The 27,874-nt window shown below is 38.4% G+C and overlaps 1 protein-coding gene across 1 annotated transcript in view; it reads left to right on the top strand.

Moving 5' to 3' along the window:
- FGF2 (fibroblast growth factor 2) overlaps positions 1-27,874 on the top strand; it is a 147,719-nt gene that overhangs the window by 20,798 nt on the left and 99,047 nt on the right. The window lies entirely within an intron of this gene.

Consider the following 27,874-nt stretch of genomic DNA (forward strand, 5'->3'; position numbering starts at 1 on the left):
TGCATTTGCAATGTATAGCATATCAGCAATTAAGATCTGCATTGCAAAAGGTCGACTTACAAAATAAAAAACCTTTCATAAGCATTGCATTGTTTTGGAGTCCAGGGAGATACACGCGTTGAAAAGCCCCTTGAGTGTATGCATATTCTTTGCTATAACCCATTATGAAAATAAATTAAAAAACTCATGCACTTGACAATCACAGTATAGCATTTTGCAACATCAGTGTTCTAGATCTGCAGGAAACAAACCAGCTTCCCTCAGCCATTTGAAAAACCAACCATGTAAAATAAATTGCAGTTTTTTTTTTTTTTATTATGTAAAAACTAAATGTTTGCTTACATTAATTTTTGTGTTTAATGTCCCCATACGGCCTAACATTTGTGGCTGACTATCAGGGACTCAAGAAGTTGATGTGATGGGGGCCCCGTCACCATTTTGTGGGTGGAGCATTTATTGGAGGGGTGGTATCATGGGTGATTAGTGGGTGGGTTGTGGGTTTGTCTGGGCAGTTTGTGGGTATGTCTGGGTGTTTCGTGGGTGGGGTTAAAGGAAACTCTTCAAATAGGGACATATGACTATCTCAGAGGGACAGCAGGACAGAGGTCAGAATCAGGGACTGTCCCTCTCAATTGGTCCCTGCTAATGATGCTCAAAATAATCAAGGACCTATGGCTTCAGATTTGCAGATTACAATACATTATATAATGGATATGTGCAATGGTCTCAGGAACTTTGGATTCATAAATAGCATATCTTTTTAATGCTACATTTTCACCAAGGACTTGATGATCTAAAGCTCTCCAGTTAGACAAGATGATATAAAATTATCCTTGAGCACTGCGAGATCCCTCACAAGATTCTAAAATGGCAGATTTTGCTATACTCCTTTAAGGGGGATTCCCTGCATGTCTGTGTATGAAGGAGAGACAAGCCCATTGCAATATAGCACTGCATGACATGAGGGTTTTATTACATTTATACTTTGTGCTTTGTGTTTTATATTACTTTAAATAAAACTGACAGCTTCATTATGTTCTATGGGACCGAAAAACAAAGATTCTCTGAGGAAATTATAGTGCAGACTTCACAGGGGCTGAACTCACTGAATTCCATAAGAAAAAGGGCGAAACATGGAAGTCCCATATAGATGAGAAATGCCTTTCATACAAAATAATGAGGCTCTCTGGAATACAGAATTTCTCAAGGAGGAAGTGGAAAACCCCTGGGGCTAATATTAAAGGGCAGATTCTAAAAAACGTGCACACCTAGACTGTTTTTTTTTCAGTCTGACAATTGCAGCGGCAGCCCTCATGGAATTATATAAAAAAAAAAGGTGTTGTCCCTACCAGTGGCGAGCTGTCTTCCATAGAAAATGAGAGCTCTCTGCTATGTGAAATTTTGGAATGGAGAACGAAGTATACAGGGAGAACCCAGACCATTTTTCAATTTTCTTACCCTTAAGGACCAGGGCTATTTTTACATTTTTGCAGTGTGCGTTTAGCTGTAATTATCCTCTTACTCATTTACTGTTCCTACATATATTATATACCGTTTTTCTCGCCATTAAATGGACTTTCTAAAGATATTATTTTCATCATATCATAATTACTATACATTTTCTTATAAAATATGACGAAAAAATGGAAAAAAACACACAATCACTTCCAGCGCTTGAAACCCCAGAGGACGTGTCAGGCATGTCCTTGGTCATTAACTGACACTTTTTGTAGGACGTGCCTGACACATCCTTGGTCTTTAAGGGGTTAATATAAAGTGTGGCGTACAGGGTTTTACTATCCCTGCAACAGTCACCAGTGTGTCACAAAATGGGTTAACAGACCCTTCCAACCTTAACCAGTCTGGACACTATCTAGTTTGTAATATACCCAGAAAAAAAGCTAAAAGTATTATATGGGAAATCCTAAAATAAAACCCAGACTAACAGATTAAAAATCCCAAAACACAATTTGGTAGAACTCATTCTAAAAAATACAGTACTGTTATTGCCAGCCTCTTCAGTAACGTGTCCTGGGACAAGCAAGAGAGTGCATCTGGCATGTGCAGGCACAGCCACTCTTCTTTCCTTATTAATTCAAGATTTATTCTAGTGCAAGGGACTCAAATTCACTGTATCTGGGGGCTAATGGCCAAGTGTGCATCTCTGATGGGGGCCACTTAAACTGAGTGAGCGCTCTGGAACTGGATATACTAGGAACTGGAAGTGACATTTACCCAAGTAGTAATGTAGGGTGGAAGTTATAGCCCACATTAGACATACACAGTTGTATATATTTAACTTGTGAGTGCCAAGTAAAGTAATCATTCTGGAACTGTATAACTGTTAAAATTGACATTTATCCAACCAGTACATGGTGGGAGTCTACAATAGACAATGTCTGCTTGTCTTTATATTAATCTAGCCAGCGCCTGTATAGAACATCAACACCTCTTAGAACCCTAAAAAAAAGATGCAGCTCAAATACATAATTTCCTAATAAACAAGGAAGGGACAGATTAAACTATCTTTAGGGCCGCATATGGCCCCAGGGCTGCGGACTGATCAGCCGGAGAAGATCTGGGCATATTATAACTGCTGTGAGTGAATTACATACACCACCAAGCCAAGATAACATCCATACTAGTCACCTCCTGTGAAACGGATCAAGCCCTCTTTATGTAATTAAAGGTAGCATTATGAAAATTACTTACCAGATAGCAAAGTAATTTTCATAATGCTACCTTTTATTTATAATGCAAACGAAACAGTACAATGAAGGAAAACTGGCCAAATAGTGACTTAAATGCAGTATGCGGATAACACAGCAGTGTACAGCAGTGTATACAAATCCAGCGTGGCAATCACAAAAGTAAACTGCTGAAAGGTTGTGTTATCCGCATACTGCATTTGAGTCACTATTTGGCCGGTTTTCCTTCATTGTACTGTTTCGTTTGCATTATAAATAAAGGTAGCATTATGAAAATTACTTACAATATAGCAAAGAGGAAATTGTATAGGAATGAAACTGCAGCCGGAATTCGGTTCACAGAACCCCCCCTACAGCATTAGCGGTGCACTGTGCATGCGCAAAACCTGGGAGCGTGTACGGGTGAAAATTACCTGTTAGAGCTGAACAACCATGAAGATACTGGTGACGAAATATGGGAGGGGGCAGGCAGACATTTTAAACAGCCAGACTAAACAAAAGTAAGTACTAAAACTTAGAAACTCTTCAGGCTACTAAATTAGGCTATAGTTCAAATGAATAATCATTTGAAAGTTTATACGAATTCCCTATTTGAAATTTTTGGGTTGACTGTCCCTTTAAAGGGACAGTCTAGTCAAAATTAAAGTTTCATGATTCAGATAGGGCATGCAATTTTAAACAACTTTCCAATTTTACTTTCATCATCATATTTGCTTTGTTCTCTTGGCGTTCTTTGTTGAAAGCTAAACCTAGGTAGGTTCATATGCTAATTTCTAAGTCCTTGAATGTGACCTCTTATCTCAGTGCATTTTTACAGTTTTTCACAGATAGACAGTGCTAGTTCATGTGTACCATATAGATACCATTACGGAGTTATTTGTGAGTCAGCACTGATTAGCTAAAATGCTCGTCTGTCAAAAGAACTGAGATAAGGGGGCTGTCTGCAGTGGCTTAGATACAAGGTAATCACAGAGGTAAAAAGTATATTAATATAACTGTATTGGTTATGCAAAACTGGGGAATAGGTATTAAAGGGATTATCTATTTTTTAAACAATAAAAATTCTGGTGTAGACTGTCCCTTTAATTAACACACAATGTTTTGATTACCCTTATTTTTGTTTATTCTGGGTATGGTTTTAGTTTTGTTTAACATTTTGATTTTCTGAATGATTTTTTATCACTTTGCTGCTTAGTTTTGCCCCAGAGCACTTAAAGGGACATGGAAGTCAAACGTAAACTTTTATGATTTAAATTGATAATATAACTTATGAAAGCACAATATAGTTTTCTCTCCATAACCTATTTAATGTTAAAGGGATAGTCTAGTCAAAATTAAACTTTCATGATTCAGATGGAGCATGCAATGTTAAGCAACTCTGTAATTTACTCCTATTATCAATTTTTCTTTGTTTTCTTCGTATCTTTATTTGAATGTAAGCTTAGTAGCCGTCCTATTTTTGGTTCAATACCTGGGTAGCATTTTCTGATTGGTGGCTACATTTTTACACCAATCAGATAGTGCTACCCAGGTGCTAAACCAAAAATGGGCCTGCTCCTATGCTTACATTCTTCCTTTTTCAAATAAAGATACCAAGAGAACGAAGAAAAATTGATAATAGGAGTAAATTAGAAAGTTGTTTAAAATGACATGCTCTATCTGAATCATAAAAGTTTCATTTTGACTAGACTATCCCTTTAACATGACAGGGCTGATTGTGCTGACTAATATAGTTAATATTAAACTTAAAGGAACACTAAATCTAATTTTTTTCTTTCGTGATTCAGATAGAGCATGCAATTTTAAGCAACTTTCTAATTTACTCCTATTATCAATTTTTCTTCGTTCTCTTCCTATCTTTATTTGAAAAAGAAGGTATCTAAGCTAAGGAATCAGACAATTTTTGGTTTAGACGATGGACAGCACTTGTTTATTGGTGGGTGAATTTATCCACCAATCAGCAAGAACAACCCAGGTTGTTGACCAAAAAAAATGGGCCGGCATGTAAACTTACATTCTTGCCTTTCAAATAAAGATACCAAGAGAATGAAGAAAATGTAATACTAGAAGTAAATTAGAAAGATGCTTAAAATCGCATGCTCTATCTGAATCACAAAAGAAAAAATTTGGGTTCAGTGTCCTTTTAAATTAGCCAATAATAAATGTCTTTGAGGTTTGTAGCACAACTTATCATTACATTTATGTTAAATGATCCAAATAATTTCTGCTTTGGATAACTTAAGTAACATTTACAAAAGAAACCTGAAAATGTTATACCTACGGTATAGAATAACACTTTAAACTCTTTTAATATATTTTTTTTTTGTTATGGTGCACTCTCTTTAAAAATAAAGAGTATATCGGTCCTGTTTTCAACGCAGCCTATTTTCATAAAGAATTTTAAAAATGATGGATTTTGCTCTCATTTCAGCCATACAATTTAATTGTTCTCTGTATGGATCTGTAACAATAATTATTAGATGGAAAATCATTCTCTGAGATTTCCACTTCATAATATTGCTGTATTGCTGGCGTCTGTATTCTTCATCTTTAATTTAGCCGTTTCTGATTTCACCATTAGACGTAGTAGGGTTTGTCCTTGTGGATCTTTGTTTTGCATTCTGCCAAAAGGCTTTATGGAAAATGATGGATATAGGCAAAATTCTATGAATTTAATCAGTACGGCTCCATGGAAAATGTTCTTGGTTTTATACAAATTAAAAAAATCATAGTACTTATATATATCTGTACACTGTCATCTTGCATTATGCTTTAAAATAAACTGTAATCATTTTGCTTATACAGTTAGGGGAATGGGATATAGTGGTTGAGGTGTTGGTCCTGAATATACAAGTCTGTGGGTTAAACTTTAGCTGTTGCTTCTTAACATCTGTGTGATGTTGAATACACCACTTTACCTCCATCATTCTCAGGCTTGCCCACATGCTCTTGGGAATACAAATCTGTTTTCCTTAGGTCCCTTGGGATTTTATAGTGCAGAAAGCAGCTTGCCAGAAAAGTTCCTGAAGGTTTCTAGCCAACCGCTGTATAAATACCTTTGAAGTACCTTTGTAAAAAAAAAATGTTATGAATATTTGCCAAGTGGTATTATATTTTAGATTACACATTTGAGTTTGCATATATTAACGGCATGCTCTAATTTAGTTTTTGCATTACCAACCCTAGTTACCTATAGGGCAGAATACAAGATAAATGAAATAAATTAACATTTGATCTGATATAACAGGTTGACGATTAATTGTTTAAATAAAGTATTTTTTTATCCAAGCTACATATATACCGTGTCCAATACTTTAACTGCAAAGTGCAAATTGGTAGTAGCGCACTAATTTCTCGCATATTAAGTCATTGCTTGTACTGGCACTCTGAAATAAAATATTCTGTTTTCTGGTATTAACTATTATCATTTTCTAATGTGGTTTCAAATGAATGAACTTTTTTAAAAATAAATGAATGAATTGAGGTTGTATGAGGTGTTGGGGAAGGGGTATAGAGATAAGATATATGACAAGGGGTGCTAATGCTAAAGGTGTATGTGTGTAAGTGTAAATCTAATATCTACAATTAAACTAAAATGGAAAATGCATAGCAAACAAATACAGCAAAAACCCAATACATATATAAATATCTTGAAACAGAGAGAGGATTCAGCACTCATATTTATCTTGCTTTATCAGCATAACAAAGGTACAAAACACCATAAACTGCCATCAACCAAAAACTCCATTACATGAGTGGGAGTATTGTGTCAAAATGTCTTTGTACAATACTCTATCAGAAAAATATTTCTTCGTTCTCTTGCTATCTTTATTTGAAAAAGAAGGCGTCTAAGCAATTTTTTGTTCAGAAACTGGACAGCACTTGTTTCTTGGTTATTGGATTTATCCACCAATCAGCAAGAACAACCCAGGTTGTTCACCAAAAATGGGCCAGTATCTAAACTTACATTTTTGCTTTTCAAATAAAGATACCAAGATAATAGGAGTAAATTGGAAAGTTGCTTAAAATTGCATGTTCTATCTGAATCACGAAAGAAAAATTTTGGGTTCAGTGTCCCTTTAAGGTGCTAAAAAGGCTTTACACAACAGCGCTATCTGACATGAATTACTGCAGCGTGCACCATGCACACCATATTAACTAGTGACATAAAAGCAGTACAAAAATGTTAGTGCTCTCTGGGATATTAGTGTTTCTTGCATTTCTATAATCTGTCCCATAGTAAGCTACAGTCAGTCATGAAATGTATAATGATGTAACAAATAAGAGCATGACATTTTGCATTGTTACATAATATAAACACAAGAAATGTATGCCAGGAAACAACCTACATTGAGCCACCAATCAGCAAGTGCTACCCAGGTTCTGAACCAAAAATGGGCCAGCTTAGATTTCTGCTTTTTCAAATAAAAAAAGCAAGAGAACGAAGACAAATTGATCATAGAAGTAAATTAGAAAGTTACATAAAATTCCATGCTCTATCTGAATCATGAAAGGAATTTTTTTTTGGGTTTAGTGTCCCCTTAAACAATTTCCCTAAAGGGATATTAAACCCAACTTTGCTGATTGGTGGCTACATTGCATGCTCTATCTGAATCATGAGGGTTTCATATCACTTTAAATCATTGAATTTTGCCTTCTTAAAATTAAAAGTCTTAATTGCACCCTTATAACTGCTTATGGAAAGTGATTTCAAACGTGACCATGTTATGATCACTGTTACCCAAATGTTCTTTGACTTCTATGTTTGATATTATTTCTGTATTGTTTGATAGCACTAAATCCAATATAGCTTTATTCCTAAATGGCACATGAAGTTATCTTTGTGAACATTTAAAAATCTATCTCCCTTAGCTATATTATTAGTTACATTGACCCAGTTTATGTCGGGGTAGTTAAAATCTCCCATAATTACACGATTATTAGCAGCCTTTCATAGGCTCCCCATCTGAATCCTCTCCATTCCCATTACTAGAACTATGAACAATCTGCTCAGTCATATCCATTTCCCTTTCAAGTGTCTGAATATCACGCAGTGTTGCAATTCGTTCCTCCAGAACTCTAATATGAGCTTCTAAATAAACTATATGGTCACACTTGCCAGGGAGATGTGATCTCTGAAGTGGCTGCTTTAGTGGTGCAAACATATGGCAAGCTGTACATTGAATGAGATTCTCACACATTCTTACCTAAAAGGTTTAACTTAAAAACAAAAAAGATTTATATTCATCCTAGGTTACTCCAACCTCTTGGTTACTCCCTTAGTTCTCAAACTCTATACTTAAACAAATAAACTTACTTTAACAGGGAAATAGATTATAGCAAGCCTCAAAGGACTTCCTAAATATCCAACTTATTCTAATATGGAATCCTTTGTGAAGCATCTATAAGGGACCTATGAATAGAGCCATTAATCGCATATAAACTGAAATGCTGCTAAATCTACCTCTCTATTCATACCTGCTTGTAGACAGAGTAGCTCTGGATGGCATTTCATGTGGGTATTCCCCTTGGGCTTACCTCACTAGACTCACAAGGACAGGTGGTTATGAGACGCTAAAGGTCAGAAAGCTAGATTATTTGGCACCGTTGTCCTGGCAGATCATCCAACTCCTCAGATTAGCCAATTCTGTCACTTCTGGTGACGTGGAATCCGCTGTCTGACTTGGCTGATCTGACAGACTTGCGGCGATTGTAATATAATGATTTGCTGGAGAATGGGGTGATGCTGTTGAGCGCATGTGTAGTAAAGGAATTTGCGGTCAGACAGCTGATTCCACATCACCAGAAGTGACGGAATTGGCTAATCTGAAGAATTGGCTAATCTGTCAGAACACAGTAGCTGGAAATCTATACAAATGTGCTTATAATGCTTCATATTTGTTTGAGGTTCTATTGTGTGTGTGATTATTATTGATTTTGTATTAAAGATTGTATTTTATACGCTACACTAAGATCCCGTTTCTGCACTCCTGTTTTGTTTCATTCCTGCTAGAATCCTATACCGCTGACCTGTGGTTTACAGTGAAGCAGCAGAATGGATTTTCTTCTCTTTACTAGTCTAATTTTTTTAAGAAAGACTATATCCTTTATTGGAATAATTTTGTATACATTTATAATCCTTGTGAGTGATATTATTCTGATTGATTTGGCACTTTTTTGGATTGTAATATTGGTTGTAATATTACCGAATGTGTTTGTTCTTTCTCTGCTTCTCCTTTACTCTCACATCCAAACCTAGACGTATAAGTCTCTTCTCTGTTATGAAGTAGCCCAGACTATTAGTGGTTTCCTCTGGAGGTGTGGGTGTAGGATCTGCATCACGCAGTGAGAAGCCTTGGAACCAAATGAATAACAATACAACCGCAGCATGCTGCGTCTGGGACACTTACTCACATGGGTTTTTTTTACTCCTTCACTGCTAAGCTCTGTCCTGGAACGTATTGATAGTACATACAGCACGGTCAGGGGTGGAGCAGCTTTCCCTTAGCATGAAACTATTTATTATTTCTTTAGCTTTAGCTCTTGCAATCAATACAAGTGAGAAGAAACTCGCAGAAGGGCACAGAAGTATTTTGTAGATTGTTTCTTACTGTAATTCACAAAGCTGCCGGTCTTCTAACAAGTTGCTTATAATACTGCAAAGCTGCTTTTTTTTATTTACGTGGAACAATTTATTCGAACACAATACATTTTTTCAGTTAAACATTATATCTTAAAAAGGTTTTGCGAATATAAGCATATAGCAGGACTGCCTCTCAGTGAATCTGATATGAGCATTTGTGAACATGCATATTTTAAATTCATTTTTACGTAGCATTATGTGAGGACCTAAGTGTGGACTACTTTAAAGTGTGTGTGTATATCCGATTGTCTTGAGAAAGGCTCATGTGTGGAACCGAAACGTCGACTTATGTGATTTTGTATTGATAATAAAAAGTTGAAACACAATCAAGACCTTTGAGTGCCCTCCATTTCGTATTGATGTTTATAAAGATTACTCGAGGAGACACCCAGGCCTTTTAGAAGTATTTGAAGGAATGGAGTGCATGAATTGAATGATATATATAAATATGTAAATTTGAAAGAGGATAACTAGATGGGCTAATCCAGCACAGACTAATAAATAACATTAATTACAATGATTGCACTGTTATACAAAATTACACGAGGAGCCCCAACATTTCTCAGCAAAAAGGATAACATTTTATTATACCATATATCTCATAAACACATTTATATACACATGTATGCAGGATTACCTACCATACTAAACAAAAATATATGTGAGCAATCTTAGGCCTGGATTTGGAGTTTGGCGGTAGCCGTGAAAACCAGCGTTAGAGGCTCCTAACGCTGGTTTTAGGCTACCGCCGGTATTTGGAGTCACTCAAAAAAGGGTCTAACACTCACTTTTCAGCCGCGACTTTTCCATACCGCAGATCGATCCCCTTACGTCAATTGCGTATCCTATCTTTTCAATGGGATCTTCCTAACTCCGGTATTTAGAGTCGTGTCTGAAGTGAGCATTAGAATTCTAACGACAAAACTCCAGCCGCAGAAAAAAGTCAGTAGTTAAGAGCTTTCTGGGCTAACGCCGGTTCATAAAGCTCTTAACTACTGTACTCTAAAGCCTGGTTTCTCAACAGCCGGGCCGTGGCCCAGTACCGGGCAGTGATAGCCCTGCTGGTGGGCCCTGACCTGTCATGCCCCCACTGCACACTCTTACCCCACTGCAAACCAGGTGCAGACTGAGACCAATCAAGGCCCCAGGAACACTGTCTCACACTGACCAAAATGTATTAAATGGTATGCAAATGTACATGGTAGCCTTCCTGCCCTGCCCCCAACAGGCCCCTCATCCTACAGAGCCAGGACCCCCAACATTAAGGGCCAGAGAAAGGGCACCCAACCTCCAGGGCCAGACCCCACACTCCATAGCCTTCACAGCGACAGACCCCTGCCAGGGCCCCCACTAAACCCACACTTATTTGCTTAGTTACTGATAGGGCAACTGAAAACTCCAGCTTAAGGAATGCACCAGGATCCGTGGAGATACCATTTGTGGGCCCCCCCCTACTTGCTGGTCCCTCGGCCCAGGTCCTATATGCCTGGCTGATCAGCTCGCCCTGCTCACTATATATATATATATATATATATATATATATATATATATATATATATAGATAGATATATAGATATATATATAAATATATATATAAATAAACTACTGGGCCCCGGACATGTCTAGCTAAAATTTACCGGGCCTTGAGGTCACTTTGGTTGAGAACCACTGCTCTAAAGTACACTAACACCCATAAACTACCTATGTACAACTAAACCGAGGTCCCCCCACATCGCCGCCACTCGATTAAATTTTTTTAACCCCTAATCTGCCGACCGCCACCTACGTTATACTTATGTACCCCTAATCTGCTGCCCCTAACACCGCCGACCCCTGTATTATATTTATTAACCCCTAACCTGCCCCCCACAACGTCGCCGCCAGCTACCTACACCTATTAACCCCTAATCTGCCGACCGCAAAGTGCCGCCACCTACATTATAGCTATGTACCCCTAATCTGCTGCCCCTAACACCGCCGACCCCTATATTATATTTATTAACCCCTAATCTGCCGCCCTCAACGTCGCCTCCACCTGCCTACACTTATTAACCCCTAATCTGCCGACCGGACCGCACTGCTATTATAATAAAGTTATTAACCCCTAATCCGCCTCACTAACCCTATAATAAATAGTATTAACCCCTAATCTGCCCTCCCTAACATCGCCGACACCTAACTTCAAACATTAACCCCTAATCTGCCGACGGAGCTCACCGCTATTCTAATAAATGTATTAACCCCTAAAGCTAAGTCTAACCCTAACACTAACACCCCCCTAAGTTAAATATAATTTAAATCTAACGAAATTAATTAACTCTTCTTAAATAAATTATTCCTATTTAAAGCTAAATACTTACCTGTAAAATAAATCCTAATATAGCTACAATATAAATTATAATTATATTATAGCTATTTTAGGATTTATATTTATTTTACAGGTAACTTTGTATTTATTTTAACCAGGTACAATAGCTATTAAATAGTTAAGAACTATTTAATAGCTACCTAGTTAAAATAATTACAAAATTACCTGTAAAATAAATCCTAACCTAAGTTACAATTAAACCTAACACTACACTATCAATAAATAAATTAAATAAAATACCTACAATTACCTACAATTAAACCTAACACTACACTATCAATAAATTAATTAAATACAATACCTACACATAACTACAATGAAATAAACTAACTAAAGTACAAAAAATAAAAAAGAACTAAGTTACAAAAAATAAAAAAATATTTACACACATAAGAAAAATATTACAACAATTTTAAACTAATTACACCTACTCTAAGTCCCCTAATAAAATAACAAAGCCCCCCAAAATAAAAAAATGCCCTACCCTATTCTAAATTACTAAAGTTCAAAGCTCTTTTACCTTACCAGCCCTGAACAGGGCCCTTTGCGGGGCATGCCCCAAGAAGTTCAGCTCTTTTGCCTATAAAAAAAAACATACAATACCCAAGCCCCCCAACATTACAACCCACCACCCACATACCCCTAATCTAACCCAAACCCCCCTTAAATAAACCTAACACTAAGCCCCTGAAGATCTTCCTACCTTATCTTCACCATACCAGGTTCACCTATCGATCCAGAAGAGCTCCTCCGATGTCCTGATCCAAGCCCAAGCGGGGGGCTGAAGAGGTCCATGATCCGGCTGAAGTCATCATCCAAGCGGGAGCTGAAGAGGTCCATGATCCGGCTGAAGTCTTCATCCAAGCGGGAGCTGAAGAGGTCCATGATCCGGATGAAGTCTTCTATCAACGGCATCTTCAATCTTCTTTCTTCAGGAGCCATCATCTTCCATCCGACGCGGAACATCCTCTTCTCCCGATGCCTACTAGCCGAATGACGGTTCCTTTAAATGACGTCATCCAAGATGGCGTCCCTCGAATTCCGATTGGCTGATAGGATTCTATCAGCCAATCGGAATTAAGGTAGGAAAATTCTGATTGGCTGATGGAATCAGCCAATCAGAATCAAGTTCAATCCGATTGGCTGATCCGATCAGCCAATCAGATTGAGCTCGCATTCTATTGGCTGATAGGAACAGCCAATAGAATGCGAGCTCAATCTGATTGGCTGATTGAATCAGCCAATCGGATTGAACTTGATTCTGATTGGCTGATTCCATCAGCCAATCAGAATATTCCTACCTTTGTTATATTTACTGCCGCACTCTCTACCTCGCTAGGAATGCAGAATGTTTAAACACAATAATTAGCTCTCAATGTAATCAAACGAAAGTATATATCATTCCATTACGAACACTGCTTTATACACAGTTTGGTGTTTAAAAATACAATGTTAATTAGAGGACTAATGTTAGATAATCATAGTTACATATTTTAATGTTGGGCCGCTGAGGGGGAGTCGCTCCCTCATCGACAAGATCCCACAAAAATGAAAATGAAAATGGTAACGTTTACTCTGTTTGTGCTTTTCCTTACTTTTTCTTCCCCTTTTCTTTTCCATACCTCCACACTGTCTTTTCCGGTAGCCGACAAAACAAATAACTTACTACCCCATAACCTCGATTTCATAGAAAATAAAAGCCTTATTATAAGTAATTTTTATTTACAATGACTGAAAAACCCCACCTAAAAACACCTTCTAACTCACTAAATATTCAATCTATCAATGCTCAGGGTCTCAACATACCAACAAAAAGATCTCAAGCATTACGGGACTTTAACGGCCACAAATCTGATCTCGTATTTATCCAAGAGTCTCACTTCCGCAAAGGCAGAGAACCAAAAACGTTTAATACTAAATTTGGCCATTGTTTCTTTGCATCACATACAAATTCTAAGAAAAATGGAGTAGGTATCTTGATTAGGAAAAACATACCCTTCCAAGAAATAAATATTATACGGGATAAGTTAGGCAGATACGTCATCGTAGTGGGCTTACTATATGGCAGACCAGTCACGCTGGTTTCCTTTTACACACCCAATTCTAAGCAATCAGTTTTCATAAAAAAACTTTCAAATATCATCCTAGATTATCAAAAAGGTATATTGATTATGTGTGGCGATCTAAATATCCCCTTAAACCCCTCCATAGACTGCTCCGCCACCAGATCCTCAGTTTCCCAGAACCAAATTTCTAGAACATTAAACTCACTGAAAAAACTCACTGCAGTAGATTTATGGAGAACATTCTACCCCACAAAGGAAGACTATACCTTTAACTCCTACCCACACAAACAATATTCCAGAATCGACTACATTTTCACTGACGTTACAGGTATTTCACTATTTTCATCCTCATACATCACTCCCATAACATGGTCAGACCACGCTTCAGTCATAGGCTCCTTCCGGTGGCCTTCCAAACCAATACACGACTACATATGGAAATTGGATGATCAACTCTTATCAGACCCCATTATTCTACTACAAATAACCAAATCCCTATCAGAATTTTTTACCATCAATAGCATAGAGGGGTCTTCTCCTACATCTGTTTGGGAAGCCCACAAATGTGTTATGCGTGGCGAACTTATGGCTCTTAAAGCCTCTATTAACAAACAAAGACGCAAACTTGTAGCAGATTTAATTTCTTCTATAGACTCCCTAGAAAAACAACACAAACAGAATCCAACTGACCACATCCTTTTACAAAACGTTCAATCCGAAAAGGCCAAACTGGCATCACACTTAAACAAAGAACACAAAAGACAGGCACTTAGACTTCAACAAATGACTTATGAGGGTCAAAATAAACCCGGCAGATCCGTGGCGAGATACCTAAGAATCAAGAAGCACAAAACTTTCATACTAAATATCACTGATAACCATAATAAAACACATTGTTCTACAAAATCCATCTCCAATACCTTCTTGAATTACTTCCATAATTTATACAACTTACAGTCTGCCACAAGGACCCACCCCCCTCAGAAGATAGGTCGAAAGATATAGATAACTACCTAAAATCTCTTAATATGCCGCTTCTAACAATAGACCAAAGAACACAACTAGAAGTTCCCATATCAGTCACGGAAATACAATCAGTGATCAAGGACCTACCCACAGGTAAATCTCCTGGCCCAGATGGTTTTAGTAACCAATACTTTAAGACATTACAAGAAGAACTGCTCCCACACATCACTAAGTTTTTCAACCATATAGATGAGGATCAACAATTCTCTCCTAACTCCCTAGAAGCCCATATCATCCTTATACCTAAGCCTAAAAAATCCCTAAATCCCCCTTCTCACTACCGTCCGATTTCCTTAATAAATACTGATCTGAAAATTTACGCGAAAGTTCTAGCCAATAGATTGAACACCATCCTCCCAGACATCATTCACCAAGATCAAGTTGGTTTTGTCCCAAAATGAGAGGCAAAAGACAACACGGTCAGGGCCCTTAACCTTATTCAATACATGCAAGATGAAAACATACCTGGTTTACTATTATCTATTGACGCTGAAAAGGCCTTTGACCGTGTTGGCTGGGACTTCCTACACGCAATCTTACTCTCTTTTGGATTCGGCCCTAAATTACTAAACAGAATATTCGCTTTATACACACACCCCAATGCTAAATTACTGATAAACGGCACATTATCAGACTCCTTTGTCATACGAAACGGCACGCGACAAGGATGCCCTCTCTCCCCCCTCCTTTTTGCATGCTTCATAGAATCCCTGGCCACTAAAATTAGACAAAATCCTTCAATCAAGGGTATTCAAATTGGCTCAAATACTTACACCATCTCGCTGTTTGCAGATGATATCTTATTTACTATTACCAAACCAGATACATCTATCCCCGCCTTACTACAAGAATTTGAAATATTCCAAACATTATCAAACTTCTCCATCAACACTTCAAAATCGGAAGCTTTAAACATTAACCTGAACCCCCAGACCCTAGCTAGAATCAAAACTCTAATCCCTTTTAACTGGTGTCCTCACTCTTTACACTACTTAGGCATAGATCTATCCCCTTCGATAGAAAATACCTTCAAGTTAAACTATATTCCCATCCAAAAGACTATTATAAGAGACCTATCTTCTTGGCTCTCTAAAAAAATCTCGTGGCTTGGCAGAATTAATGTTCTGAAAATGAATATCTTCCCCAGACTTCTATATATCATGCAGGCCTTGCCGATCCCACTACCTAAAAACTACATTCCCACCATTCAAAAAGCTTTCAGTGATTATGTCTGGCGCAGACGCCCTCCCAGGATTAATAAATACTTTATGCAGACTCCCAAAAAACAAGGTGGTTTGGGAATCCCCAACATAGCTAAATATCGGCAAGCTATTTTCCTGCAAAGAGTGGTTGACTGGTGTGTTCATTTCAACCATAAAAGATGGGTCCAATTAGAACACTCTATATCCAATACCCCTCACCTAGGTAGACTTTGTTGGAACCTGTCTCAACCGACGCCCAATGTTAGACTCAAATCTCAACTTATAGCAGAAACATACAAAATCTGGAATTTGACCTTAGCAACCCACCCGTATGTTTCCTCTAGACCATCCCCCCTAACATCTATCATCGATAACGACCAATTTACACTAGGTCCTTTTAGCCTAGAAACCATCCCACACTACTTCTATAGAGATATTCCTATACATTTTATCTCCTCAAACGAAAAAATCCCCCCCCCAATCCGTGGTAATAGACAAGGGTTACACCATTTTTCGAAACTGGTTCCTCTACACTCGCGCCCATCACTTTATAACACACCACAAACAAGTCGGCAACATGGTGAGGCCCCTGACAAATTTTGAACTTTTATGCATAAGTACCCCACCAATAACCCATACCCTCTCAACAATTTACAAAATTCTAACACAAACCCTCCCAGGTCACTTACCACCTTTTATTGAAAGATGGGAAGAAGAACTAGGTAGAGTAATACTACCACAAACTAACACCATAATATTTCATAATGTAATTAAATCCTCGATCTCCCTCTCCATGCAGGAAATAAACTTAAAAATCCTCCATAGATGGTACCTTTCCCCAGTCAAATTAAACCGCCTATACAAACGCAAATCCCAATGTTGCTGGAGATGCGGCCATAGCTTTGGTAACCTAGCGCACATGTGGTGGTGGTGCAATTCAATCCAAAATTTTTGGAGATCTATAATTGGAGAAATAGAGTCCATACTTGGGATTCAATTCTCGTTGGACCCTATAGTGTGGCTCTTGAACAAACCCCCAAAAATTAAAACCAAACACTGCCTTAAATTATTCTACATAATGTCCAATAGTGGGAGATACCTCCTTGCTAGAAATTGGAGGTCTAGAGAGGCCCCTACCTTGCTCATGTGGCAAAACAGAGTTACGGAATTGCTTAATATAGAAGAATTCTATTATCTTAAAAATCTCAAAATGGAAGTATATGCAGAAATGTCCATCTTGTGGGAACAGTGCCTTAAGAAATAATGACTCCTAGTTTGTTTCTTAATCACTCAACATACGAAGATAAGACCCCTGACTTATTAAAACCATAGTAGGTGGGATATAGCCTTTGGGCTTAACTACATAGTTTAATAAGCTTTCAATAATTCTTACAATTTTGTCGGCTCCGGTTATCCCAAATCTTCCACTTTATTTCTTCTCCTCACTATTAGACAGTGTAATCTTTCTTTCCCCTTTCATCTCTCTCCCTCTCCTTCACTCCTTTCATTTCTCTCTTACTTTTAACCCTTTACAAGCAAATATGAAGTAATTAAATTTTTGGTCACATAAATAACGCTTGTATACTAGTATTTCTCTTCATTGTTAATTACAGTTTATCTCGTAAAACTTTGTCGATCTTTGCTTTGGGAAGCTGCGTCTTCCAATTTTGTACTTCTTATTTTGATAATAAAGTCGACACTTAAAAAAAAAAAAAAAAAAAAAAGAATATTCCTACCTTAATTCCGATTGGCTGATAGAATCCTATCAGCCAATCGGAATTCGAGGGACGCCATCTTGGATGACGTCATTTAAAGGAAACGTCATTCGGCTAGTAGGCGTCGGGAGAAGAGGATGTTCCGCGTCGGATGGAAGATGATGGCTCCCGAAGAAAGAAGATTGAAGATGCCGTTGATAGAAGACTTCATCCGGATCATGGACCTCTTCAGCTCCCGCTTGGATGAAGACTTCAGCCGGATCATGGACCTCTTCAGCTCCCGCTTGGATGATGACTTCAGCCGGATCATGGACCTCTTCAGCCCCCCGCTTGGGCTTGGATCAGGACATCAGAGGAGCTCTTCTGGATCGATCGGTGAAACCTGGTATGGTGAAGATAAGGTAGGAAGATCTTCAGGGGCTTAGTGTTAGGTTTATTTAAGGGGGGTTTGGGTTAGATTAGGGGTATGTGGGTGGTGGGTTGTAATGTTAGGGGGCTTGGGTATTGTATGTTTTTTTTTACAGGCAAAAGAGCTGAACTTCTTGGGGCATGCCCCGCAAAGGGCCCTGTTCAGGGCTGGTAAGGTAAAAGAGCTTTGAACTTTAGTAATTTAGAGTAGGGTAGGGCATTTTTTTATTTTGGGGGGCTTTGTTATTTTATTAGGGGGCTTAGAGTAGGTGTAATTAGTTTAAAATTGTTGTAATATTTTTCTAATGTTTGTAAATATTTTTTTATTTTTTGTAACTTAGTTCTTTTTTATTTTTTGTACTTTAGTTAGTTTATTTCATTGTATTTATTTGTAGGAATTGTATTTAATTTATTTATTGATAGTGTAGTGTTAGGTTTAATTGTAACTTAGGTTAGGATTTATTTTACAGGTAAATTTGTAATTATTTTAACTATTTTAGCTATTAAATAGTTCTTAACTATTTAATAGCTATTGTACCTGGTTACAATAAATACAAAGTTACCTGTAAAATAAATATTAATCCTAAAATAGCTATAATATAATTATAATTTATATTGTAGCTATATTAGGATTTATTTTACAGGTAAGTATTTAGCTTTAAATAGGAATAATTTATTTAAGAAGAGTTAATTAATTTCGTTAGATTTAAATTATATTTAACTTAGGGGTGTGTTAGGGTTAGACTTAGCTTTAGGGTTAATACATTTATTAGAATAGCGGTGAGCTCCAGTCGGCAGATTAGGGGTTAATAATTGAAGTTAGGTGTCGGCGATGTTAGGGAGGGCAGATTAGGGGTTAATACTATTTATTATAGGGTTAGTGAGGCGGATTAGGGGTTAATAACCTTATAATAATAGCGGTGCGGTCCGCTCGGCAGATTAGGGGTTAATAAGTGTAGGCAGGTGGAGGCGACGTTGTGGGGGGCAGATTAGGGGTTAATAAATATAATATAGGGGTCGGCGGTGTTAGGGGCAGCAGATTAGGGGTACATAGGGATAATGTAAGTAGCGGCGGTTTACGGAGCGCAGATTAGGGGTTAAAAATAATATACAGGGGTCAGCGATAGCGGGGGCGGCAGAATAGGGGTTAATAAGTGTAAGGTTAGGGGTGTTTAGACTCGGGGTACATGTTAGGGTGTTAGGTGCAGACGTAGGAAGTGTTTCCCCATAGCAAACAATGGGGCTGCGTTAGGAGCTGAACGCGGCTTTTTTGCAGGTGTTTTTTTTCAGCTCAAACAGCCCCATTGTTTCCTATGGGGGAATCGTGCACGAGCACGTTTTTGAGGCTGGCCGCGTCCGTAAGCAACTCTGGTATCGAGAGTTGCAGTGGCGTTAAATATGCTATACGCTCCTTTTTTGGAGCCTAACGCAGCCATTCTGTGGACTCTCAATACCAGAGTTATTTTAAAGGTGCGGCCAGAAAAAAGCCAGCGTTAGCTACGCGGGTCCTTACAGACAAAACTCTAAATCTAGCCGTTAGTTTTCAGAACAGTAATGGGCCCTTTAATTCACCATACTGGAATGTAAGTCCAGAATAATACACCTTGGATACAATGTTATTAGATGTGAGTCATTAGTAAAGAATTGTATCCAGTTGATATCCACAGGATGACAAGAGTAACAAAAACTTATGTTAATTATTGATGCAGAAGCAGTCCGTTGTTAAGCGTGAGTAGACAAACATAGCCAAAGTTGGTTAACAGTCCTGCGTTAGCTTGTTAGTCAAAATAGCATGCAAACAAAGATACTCCTCTCGGAATGCATAAATGTAAAGACCGGGTTAAAAGGTGCATATAGCCCACATCTGGACCATAATAGGTATGATTCTACGGTCCTCCCAGAGCTGCCCCTCCATCTCAGCACTCACAATTGAAATTTACCATCTGTTTGACCCCTTGTCACGCTTACCAGTATTTGTATATAATCATTCAGTCCTCCGTGGAGAATTCGATAGAGCATCCAGGTGAGCCTTGGTCTGTTACCTTCTAAAACTTTGCGTAACACGCCACCTTACACACAGGGGCGTGACTTCCAAGCTACGCGCGTTTCACTCTTGTCATTGGTTTAGGGCTTTCTCAAGCGTCATGCTTTTCACACAGTGTCTGCAAACTTTTATACCCTCCTAAAAATGGGTTTGGTGAAATAAACCAATTGGATTGCTCACTTGCTCACAATATTATCATCTCAAAATATAGAAATTCTGGGGGGGCGGAGCTAGCCTGGGACCTGAACGGTCGCACTTCACTACAGCTCTGTGGAAACAGCTTATAATTTTATTTATTTGGCCGTTCAGCCCAGCTTCAATCCACATTACAGACATCCCTGGGTCCTACGAGAAGGTCAGGAATCATTGGGACACTGAATAACAGTTACATAAAGGAGAAGGTAGCTGTTTTACAGGCCGACTGATGCACAGAACATCTAGGAGCAGCCATTTTCTCTGCCACGTGGAAGCCCTATACCGCAGAAGCAGATCTGGAGATCGTTTATTGCACAAAGTTCAGGGTTTAGCATACTGGGTAAGAGGGACACGATTAAGCCCCAATACAAGCTGAAGATACCACTATTGGAACAATTAAACGTTGCAATCTACTTGCACCCAAACCCTAGATCCCCTCCTGACATCCACCTCTGGGGGGTAATATAGATCCTCTAACCGGCGGAGAGAATGGCGTACCAAATTGAAAGATCACTCGCTGCCCTGGAGCTCCGCATGGATGCTCAGTTTACCTCACTCATCCGGTGCCTCTCTCTCGACCGGGGGGACCTGTCGGATACTTCAGAGGAGGTTCATGATACCGCTGCTCGCCCACCAGCGGAAGATACTGCTCTGCAACATCTTGACCCCCATAGCTTGACAGCGGCTAAGACCGACAGCGCTTTATCTACCCCGCTGGAGCAGGCTAACATGATAGTTCCCCAGATCACACTACGTCCAGAGAGCAGCCCGGACATTTATCTCCAATGCGCAACTGTTTGCTCTGCTCTTGCCCCGAGGCGGCCGGTCGGGGCAGAGCTGGAGAGAATCAGACTTACCTCAAACAGTATTGGAGGCACTCACACGTTCTTTCTCTGTGGAGTAGGTGACAAGGAGATTTTTCAGAGCCGAATGAGGAGGTCAGAGTACACTTGCTTTGGACTCTCTGCCATGCTGGACTTGCTGGGCCTACTCTGCAACACTCCTGCTCCTTCTTTATTTGTATCTTCGTTCCAGGACCTGAAAGCCTTACCCATGTCAATTACTGCATCTCTGGGACTACTGGTCACTGGAGTGGGCTAGGCAACTCAGACACTATATACCCTATTATAGTTAGTCCTAACCTTAGGCATTAGTTATGTTAGTCTCTCATTCAGATGTTTCTTATATTTAGAATATAGTTAGTTAACATGTTTGCTGATTTATACTAATATTGAATCATGGGGTACTATGTTTTTTTTTTACTTCTGTAGATGCCTAATATCTATGCAACTTCCCATTAGAGTTCGCTTAGAGGGACACCTACAATTCAATCCTATTATATGCATGCAATGCTTTATACCTATTATTATTGTGGTTTGTTTACGGTTCACATTATCAGTTACTTTTTCCTCTGTGACTACTATAAGCAGCTGGATATATGTTAGTTTTGCTTGTTTTGACAGGAACCTTCTTTACACTGGACCACTCCTTTTCTATAGATTACATATGTTTTTCTTTGTATGAAGTATCTCTATGACAGTTGCTTACATAGCAGCTCAATACTCTGACATGTCTATGCTACAAATGGGTTCTATACTTTGCATTTTATTTACTCATAACTCAGGTTAGACAACAATATTACTTATAATTTGCCCCTCAGACTCAGATCTTGTTTTAGCTTAGGGTCTTACTAGGATCTCTGACGTTACTTAGGGCTGTTTATGTGTGCTAAAATTAAGTTAATGTTTGATATGTATATATTCTGATATAGGTCTTACATTTTTCATCTAAGATCATCTGCTACTTATTTAACAATTATATATGCCAATAGTATGACAACAGTCTGTTAGATACCCTGAATGGCATTCTTCGTTTATATATATATGAGGGTAAAAATGTAACATAACTTTTGGCTGTTCTCTTGAATAACCTACTTGTTGCTCCCACTTTAAATGCTTACAGAGGTGTTCTTGTTATCCCCCATACCGAAGTAGATAGACTCACTACACATTATTTATAAATAACACCCTGGATCACACCCATATAGAGCCTGAAGAAAGGGACCTCACCCCTATAGTCAGCCCAATCTGTCCATAGCAACATCCGTTACTCAGCATTAATCTCAATAGCCTGATGTCTTTAGTTACACTCCCTTAAGTCTAGGGATTAGTCCAATAGTCCCAAGGCCTCCCGTCCATATTTACCGTACAGTTCCGTATTCACAATAGTTCAGCCCAATCTCCTGATAGGTTTAAGAGATATCTTGACTACGCAAGAGAAGCTCGACCTATATATTAAGAGGAGTTTTAAATTAAATTTTTGTGATCTTCCCTGAGCTGAAACTCCCTTGCTCGGTAAACCTCCATCTCTACTTACAGAGTACTCATTAAAGGACATATAATAATGAGACCTTTGACTAAATATGCCCCCTATGCAGGAACCTTGCTATACCTAAAATACTGGTCATTGCGGGGCCCCTCTTCTCCCTTTCCCGCAGGTTCCTGTGACCTGCGGGTCATACTCACTCTCCTTTTACCCGCATCGCCTAAAGCTGGCACTCACCCCAGAAGAGGGGCCCTTGCAGTAAATTCTTACACTACACATTCACCAATATTCTTCTCTATGCATAAACACACCAACAAATAAATAATCAGAAAACAAGTCTCCCAACAGTCTAGTCCCCACCACTAAATAGACACTCTAGTCGGCTCCGTCCCTCATCCCTTTCATCCCATCCCCTCTATCTCCCTTTTTCTACTAAGAGCGGCTCTTGTCCGCTGAACTCCTTCTTCTTCTCTTTTCTAGACCACCCTGGTCTGATAAAATTCAAATAAAACACTGCCCCACACCTGCCTCTATCCTATCTGAACAGATAAACCCATAAACTCTCTACACAGTAAGGTGTGGGCCCTATATATCTGACATAAAATATAAAACTGAGGTTTCATAATATTATGTATAGACACATATTCTATTGTTGACATCTCTGCTCTATTCAGCTAATTATAACAATTTCATATCTCTTTTGTAAGGTGTTTATATCATAGAGATATATTTTCCAGAAATAAGCTGCTTTTGTTAATAGATGAATATGTTATGTAACTCTTGTTATAACCTCAATAAAAAAGTTTATAAAAAAAAAAAATATATAGAAATTCTAAATAATTATATAATGCTGCATCCCTGCATATACCTATATACACATATATAGCTGAAAGAGAGTGGGGTCCTCTAAATTTACAGATTGTAAATAGTGTTGCTAGATACACGTAGAGATTATCCTAAGCTTTTAAATAGACCACATAATAAAATAGTACACATTTCAGGGTTTATACAAAAGTAGTTTAGTCTTAATTCAAAGTATCATAAGGACCAATTTGACCTTCAGAGTTATACATAGAAATTTCGGGAAATACATGATCATCAAAACTACCAAATTTGAATTTTACTATATATATATTTCATAAAGATCAACAAACTAGGGGTTGGACATTGAATTCAATATGGACATTAATTTAGAAATGGTGCATAATTTATCTCTTCATTGAGACCTTTTGGTTTTAAAGAATTTAAATTATAAATCCATTTACACTCTGCTTTTAGGAGCAGATTATCAATGTCACCACCTCTATCCTTTAAATCAATTAATTCTAGACCCATCCACCTTAGGTCCGTATCTAAACTATTGTGGTCCAAAAAATGTCTAGCACTACCACTAGTTTTTATTTTTCATGTAAAATATCCCTCCTATGTTCTTTTATTCTCTCATGGAGTTCTCTATAGGTTTTCCCTATGTAAAATTTTAGACATGTACAGGTCACTAGGTATATCCCACCACTGCTTTTACAAGTTATGTGTCCTTTCACCTTGAAACATTTGCCTTGGTAATTTTATGTCCTTTTAGCATAACTTTACAAATAATGCATTTATTGCATATAAAGGATCCATTCTCCATTTTCTTTTTAGGTAACCAACTTACAGTAGAACTGACATTTACAAAATGGCTATTAACCAATTTATCTTTAAGTGAAGGTGCTTTATTTAGCTGTTAGTGATGGATATTCACCCAAAATTTCTTTTAAATCTGAATCTAAAGTAAGAAGTTGCCAACATTTTTTAAGTATAGCTCTAATGTCCTGCCATCTGTCATTATAAGTTGAGATATATCTAACTATTGGTTTCTTCTACTCTTTATCTTTATATAATAAAGTGTCACGTACTGATTTTTAGCTCTTTTTTAACTTTCCTTAATACATTTATTGGGGTAGCCCCTGGCTATTAATCTTTTTGTCTGGTCCATAGCATGAGATTTGAATCCATCATCTGTGGAGCAGTTTCTATGATGTCTTAGATGGACTCAATTTGGCTTCTTGGATGATAACTACTGGCTAAAAGCAAAGTGTTTGCTGCAGTGGGTTTCTGTGGGATTCAGTGATAATAGTATTTTCCCTCTTAATAATCTTTAAGTCAAGAAATGTTAACTCACTGTCACTGAACTCATAGGTAAAATGTAGGTTCCGGGGGAGGAGCCAACCATGGAACTGAACGGTCGCATCTTATAGTAGCTCCGGCTATACTAAAAAAAATAACTCTTTTGGCCGTTCAGATTCCCAAGATAGCACAATCTTTTGTAACACAAAAGCCCTTGGGATACCGGTGTTTGCAGTGGGGGAGTGGAATACCCCCCTGTTGAACAGATTCTATCATTTGGATCACAGGCCTACAACCTAATCACTATGGGAGCGGCCATCATCATTAATACACGGGTATTGAGCCGAAGTCTAGCCTAGCTGCTAAGGAAACAGTTTGCGGTGAAGCACGCTGCCCTTTCAGCTGCCTTGGGAGCGCTTTGGAGCAGGACCGCTAGCGAGACAAGCACTAATCTCAGAACGCTATTGCACCGCAATATGAAGACCGCGGCAGCATGGGACTCATCAATCCTTAAGCTAACTAAGCAGCAATTCCTCCAGTTTGTGAGTGAACTCAGATTTGCACTCCACTTACCACTGAAACCTCCCACATCTACCCGCAAACCGCACACAGAGGGACCTTCTATATTGAATCCTGATTGTTGCCGTGCAGGAGAGCCGCAGAAGATACCAAAAGCAAGCGCGCACTTTCATCTCAGCCGCCATGACAGAGACTGAAGTCTTGGGATCAGACCTTGACTTTGAGGAGGCGCGGATCGGTATGCTAATTCCTAGTGACCGTAAGACAGATGCACGCACCACCACTCTGCTGATCGAAAATACTATACAGGTCACCGCACAGATGACAGAGCAACAGGTTAACAGAGAGAAGCTGGCTTATGCTCCAAGGCGCTTCAGAGTACTGTTGATAATCGGCCAAAGAATACAGGATCGCAAATGTGACAGCTTACCAGTGGGCCTTGAATTCAGCAGTGCCTTTACTACTAGTTGGGGGTCAGTGCTGGAGTCTTTGCAATCAGTGCAGTATGCTTCTTGTAACCTTCGTGGAGGCATTGGCTGATCCGGACATTACCGTTGTGCTGACAATATGAGCTGGGTCAGTCATGTTTGTATTTTACCGGAACGTTCTACAGTTAAGATTGCTATGGGACATGGTAATGCCTATATATAAATACAGCTCCTCTGCCTCTATATATTCACTGTTTATTCTACTAATGCTATAGGGTCTCTCAGCATAATACTTAGAATCAGTGTGTTGATGACTTCTGTGCATTCTATCTCCTGGACTACCTTAAACTAAAGCTGTCATGGCTGATTGTATTATTTTACGTTTATAATGTGTCCTTACAACTGCAGTTAAATACTGATGTTGTTGTTTACCACTACGTTACCAGAAATTGTCTCAGATTAATATCTCTAATATGCTCTATTTTATATAGGACCTGATATCTTGTTTTCTCTGGGTATGTTCAACATTTAGGTGGGACTTTAATTACTCTTAAATCCATGTATATATTTATCATGATCCAAATGGGGACATTACACTTTGAGTGCTAAGATCTATTTCCCTACAGCGCAGGCGTAGCCAGCGGCCGAGGCTCCACCTAAACATTTAGTAAGCACAATGTAATAGCTGCTTTATATGATACATTTGTTTGTCCTCCTTCTTACTCTTATTCTTATATTAATGTTCCCTATATTGTTATTAACTACTTTTTACTGAAAGTGCTGTCAATCTCCATTCTAACCCGAGCCATAAGGTTCGGGAAGCATCCTAAGTGTAATCTTTCGTAGTCAGAAATATATATACTATAAAAACCCCAATCTGGCTCCTGCAACCCACTTCTGTTTATACTTAGGGTTCGCATGCTTAGGATAAGTAATATAAATGGACCACCCGAGTGGCATGTTTAACCAATCCAACAACACAGCAGTAGGTTTATAATACTCATAGCCACTTGGCTTGTATACCTTACTAAGGGTCTTGCTACCCTCTTATGAGATACATTATAATACGTTATAATTTGCTAGGAAAGACTTAGATATTTTAAGATGCATAGCTCCATTCTGTGATACGAGCTGGACTGGTATTACTATACTTATTTACGATCGTAGTTTGCACAATATTTTGCATAAGCTCCTTGAGTTATACCATTTTTGTGAATATTGAAATTGAGGCTTTCCAGCACTAGAAATGACATCAGCCTAGCATATTATTAGCCTATAAATTACCTACTATGTTCTTAATAATCACTTCTCCTCCCCCATAATAATGACAATATAACCATGTAGCTCATCTAGCCTATGTTACGCCCTTTGCACTCCCCTATATTAGATATGCTATTGGCCTAATACACCATTCACTCTTTTCTGTCATTTTCCCAAGGTCCCATATGCCCATGTACTATTATATTCAGTAATATTGCTCATGTATCCTACTACATACATATACTCACTTCCCCCCCCCCCCTCCCCCCAATCTCTAATGTGTCTCCTTGTCAAGGAGAACTAACTACGCGGCTTTTCTTGCCTCTGCCGCAACCTTTAATATAGTTTTCAATGGTACCTACAAATTGCACATGCTAAAATAATTCTTTTTTTCCTACCTTGAGTTTATATTTCACTTTGGCCCAACAACGGCGTAATAAGTTACAGCTAAGTTTATTTGTTGTGCATGGCTTAAAACTCCCTTGATTACACCGTTCAATTGTAGTGCCTCAGAATTTAATGTAGTATACCAGCATATTTCGCTACAGTAACTGCCTACATATTTTATCATATTATCTTCACAGCAAAATTTGCATTCACTCTTGTTATTGTTTGCTTTACCAATTACTAACTATTATATATTTGCAGATCTAAAAGTGATCAATCACTTCGCTAATTTCAGGTTATATCATTTCTCTTATTTCCTATAACAATAAAGAGAAAAATCCCAACAGTGTAGACTTTAAGGGAAAAATGTTAATGGGCCATGAGCATGGTCTAAAACAGGTTATGAGTATTGTACGTAAAAAGCATTATTGAATTCTCTGTTTAATCTAACCTGTATCTTACCACGTGTGTTTA

Source organism: Bombina bombina, chromosome 2 (genome assembly GCF_027579735.1).
Source record: "Bombina bombina isolate aBomBom1 chromosome 2, aBomBom1.pri, whole genome shotgun sequence".
In the NCBI taxonomy this organism is placed as follows: domain Eukaryota; kingdom Metazoa; phylum Chordata; class Amphibia; order Anura; family Bombinatoridae; genus Bombina; species Bombina bombina.